Consider the following 4,284-nt stretch of genomic DNA (forward strand, 5'->3'; position numbering starts at 1 on the left):
TTTTATCTTAGCTCCATTACAAATTCAGTATATAATTATTCATATATTCAATAAAGTAGTGGAATCCAGTTTTCAGCATCTTTTATTACTATGCCAATATTCTAAACACTCAGCTTGCAAACACGCTTAGGTTTATGTTGTCAGCTTGGGTCGGACTTAGGTGAACACTTTACCAAGTGACCTAAGATTACTCAGTGCTACCATAGGTATACTACATCTTTGATTGTGAGTTCATCAGAGAGCACTGGAGCAGCATGAGTCTAATTAGGTGCTAATGAATATCCTGCCTGCATCACAGACTACATGAAATGCAAATATGATCAGTGCCTAAAGGTGTTATGAGCTAATGTTTGTAAATAAATATATATATATATATATATATATATATATATATATATATATATATATATATATATATATATATATATATATATATATATATATATATATATATATATATATATATATATATATATATATATATATATATATATATATATATATATATATATATATATATATATATATATATATGTAAAACTGTCTGCCCTAATGTCCTCCCACTTTTGAAGGCCAAATGACGCCCTGATTGTAACAACGCATCTTGTAACACCCATGACTGGGTGCCGGTGCAAATCTCCTCATTTAACACCGAGAAATTAATCTAGGCTCTAGGGAACTCAGAAAAATCCAAGTTAGAGAGTGCTGGCTGTGGAGATTGAACCAGTGACCTTCGACATACAAAGCCATGTCTGCCAGTCGAGCCAATAAAGGTAAAGGTAAAGTTGGGGCATACGCTATAGCAGCGCGTGGCCTCGGTGCTCATCTCCGTAACATTGGGCCTTGAGCCTGTGGTGAGAGGGAGCCCATTACCCCGGGACACAGGGCCAGTGTGACATCCGGGCTACCACAGTTTCCCCAGGTAGTCATTTATCGACCAGCCCGAGAGGGAGGATGATCAGCTGGGTGAGCTGCACGCCGACTGCCCAGGCCGGGATTCGAACCCGGGCCCGCGTAGAAGCCAGGCATGCTGATCGCTAGACCACGGAGGCGTATTGGAGCCCAATCTCAAGTGAACCCACTCACAATGGCACACAATTTTTTTTCCGGTAAATTTTGTGCTTTGAATGAATTTGCTAATCATTTCTGTCGAAAAACAGCACAAATTATTTTTCACCCCTTCCACCCTAACCTCCTCAGTAATAATAAAAAAAGTGACAAAATCATAGCCTTGAGGCAGTAATATTCAGCCCCAGCATCAAAAAATTATACTGCTGCCCTATGAAAGGCATCTCTTAACTCCGATGAAGTAGGTGGTGACTGGTGGAGCAGCTTCATTGTCATCCCTTGCAGTGGCAGGTGTCATTGGGCCAGCAGATGATGAAGCAGTGGCTGGTGTCATAGGGCCAGCAGATGATGAAACAGTGGCTGGTGTCATAGGGCCAGCAGATGATGAAGCAGTGGCTGGTGTCATAGGGCCAGCAGATTATGAAACAGTGGCTGGTGTCATAGGGCCAGCAGATATTGAAGCAGTGGCTGTTGCCGGAGCAGCTAATGGTATCTTTTCCACAAGTAATGAACAATGTGCTGGGATGGTCTCTAGCAATACTGATAAAGTGTGTATCTACAAAGAATATGAATTTAAGGGTAATTAATAAATTGTTTTAATAAGAATATAAAAGAATATAAAGAATATAAAAATGTCATTGTTATGATGGGGCAGGGGTAAACCAGTGTATGCTGTGAGGCCGTGGTGTGGAAGTACCCTGTCTGAACTGTGCAGCTAATCCCCCATACAGTGAGGGCCTTTTTTACTCCTCAAGAGCTGTGCAGCTGAGAGAGTGGTGTACATGAGTGTTAATGTGTGAGTGAGTGTGTGCCTGTCTTGGATAAAACCCTTCAGTGGAGGAAGACAGCCAAGGTATTTAGATAGATTGATAGTCATTGACAGATGAACATTATATATCAAATATGCAGTTCACTGCTATGAACTTATTAACTTTAAGCTGAAATAAAGGCATTGTGGCCAGTATAGGTGCATTCTGTGAGCACATAAAAAAACTAACTAATATATGTTTTACATTTAAAGACATAACAACTAAAAAAATTACCAGTCTGCTGCTGCTCATTCTTGCACTTGGCAATGCAAGGCTTTGATTTTTGTTGTACGTTGTACCAACGCCTCTCACAGTCATCCTGCGTACGGGGTCCACTCCCAGGGAAGGCACTGTCAGGGTATAAATGTGAAGCAAGTTTCTTAATCGTTTCACTATGGCATGCTTTTTATTTCCCATAACTTCTCCAATAACATTTAATACATGCTGTGATGGAAAGCTATCAGTACCAATATTTTATTTACATGCATCATAAGACATTAACTTTTTAGTTGTTATGAACATGGCCATAAATACTACTTTTCATTACCTACTTTTCTAAAATGCTCTATGCTCTAAGTAGGAGGATATTACACAATACAGCTATACAAAAAAATTCAAAGCATTAATCTTAATTCCATTCTTTTGAGTACTTCTAACCTAACATTATATCACCAGAAACTGTTTGACCAATGCTATCAAAATAATATTTTAATCTTACTTTACCATTCTCATCAAATCTACCTATTCCGATATAGTCTTAACATAAAATATTTGTAAAAGTGTTGAGAGCCTGGCATGCCCAACCCACCCACCCCCCAAAAAAAATCTAAATAAGGAATAAATAAAATAACAGGTAAATATGACTTGACTCTCTTATACTAACCCCCTTTCCACCCTAACAAACTTGGGGACCTACCATGTTAGGTTAGGACGTGTTTGTTAGGACATGTTTAGCAGGAGTTGGTTTAGTTATGTTAGATTGTTGAGGGAGTGGGGGTTGCAGCAGAAATGGTCATGATGATGCTATTCACATGGAGCAGTAGGAATAAGTATGTCCTGTTTGGAAACTCTGTGGTTGTGTTTGTATACAAAAATACCCATTTGACGAGGTTAGGTTAGTTTGCAAGTTACTTGAATCATGGATATGTGAATATGTAACAAAAAAAATAAAAGCGTTAACCTTAATTTCATTATCTTGAGTACATTCCAATCTAACATTATATCACCATAATCTGTTTGGCCAATGCTATAAATATACTATTTTAATCTTACTTTACCATTCTCACAAAGCCTACCCATTCCCATATAGTCTTGACATAAAGTACTTGTAAAAGTGTCCATAGTCTGGCATGCCTAGCATCCCCCCCCCAATAAAAAAAATAATAAACAAATAAAAATAAATAAAGAATGAAAACAGGGCAAATATGCCATAACTATCTATACCAACCCCCTCTTCCCCCCCAACAAACTTGGCATGTTAAGTTAGGATGTGTTCGGTAGGACGGGGCAGGTTTGGCATGGTTAGGTTTAGTTATGTTAGGTTGTTGAGGGAGAGGGGGTTGTGGCAGAAATGGTCATAATGAAACTATTCAGATACAGAATGAAAAGGTATGTTCTGTTTGGAAGGTCAGTGGTTGTGTTATTATGCAAAAAATACCCAACTGATTAGGTTAGGTTAGTTTGTAAGCTGATTGAACCATGGATATGTGATTACCAACCTTGTTACAGCTTCTGCCACTTCAGTCCACGCTCTCTTCTTATCCTCAGGGGTGATACTCTTCCCATAACACCCTCTGATTATACGTATTTTTTCTTGAATTTGATGTAAGAAGACCGTTTCATCTGGCGACCAATTAAACTTACTCCTTTTCTGCGCTGGTTCTCCGGCCCGTAGATCATTGGGGCAGATGACGTGGTTATGGTGCGGTAATTTCAGCAGAGCAAGTCGTGACGCAGGCGGGGAGATACGGGTATTGACGAGTGACGGAGTAAAAACAGCCTTTGTGGCTGCTTCTATCTGCCACAAAACTCAGTATTTTCTTGTGTTTGCCATTTATTATGTTTCTGTTGTACATTTATACATCTTTTCTTTATTTTTCTTTTGAAATATATACTTAATTCATGTCGGATGTTTACGTTTTGCACGGAGGCGTCCTTAGCAACGAGCCCGCCATAAAGAAGAAGAAGAAGAAGATAATAGTAGCCAGGGATTTGCTAATACCTACACTCAAAGTTGACGAGGATAGCTTTTACTCTTAATAATTTGAAACTATTAACTTTGATAGTAACTTTAAGAGTAAAAGTTAATAGCTCTCGAGGATACGGGCCCTGGTGCTCGCAGAGTGTTAGGAGAAGGAGCCACAGTTCTAACACATGAGGAATTCATAAGCAGCATTGAGGAAAGAGA

General features: G+C 38.9%; 1 long non-coding RNA gene across 1 annotated transcript; it reads right to left on the bottom strand.

Moving 5' to 3' along the window:
- Window positions 1-589: 589 nt before the first annotated feature.
- Window positions 590-3,866, bottom strand: LOC126991984 (uncharacterized). Its single transcript, XR_007746014.1, has 3 exons — window positions 3,596-3,866; window positions 2,112-2,227; window positions 590-1,624 (listed from the first exon to the last, which is right to left on the bottom strand). It is a non-coding gene; the product is annotated as an uncharacterized LOC126991984 (long non-coding RNA).
- Window positions 3,867-4,284: the final 418 nt, after the last annotated feature.

This window comes from Eriocheir sinensis, unplaced genomic scaffold, assembly GCF_024679095.1.
Source record: "Eriocheir sinensis breed Jianghai 21 unplaced genomic scaffold, ASM2467909v1 Scaffold379, whole genome shotgun sequence".
Classification (NCBI taxonomy): domain Eukaryota; kingdom Metazoa; phylum Arthropoda; class Malacostraca; order Decapoda; family Varunidae; genus Eriocheir; species Eriocheir sinensis.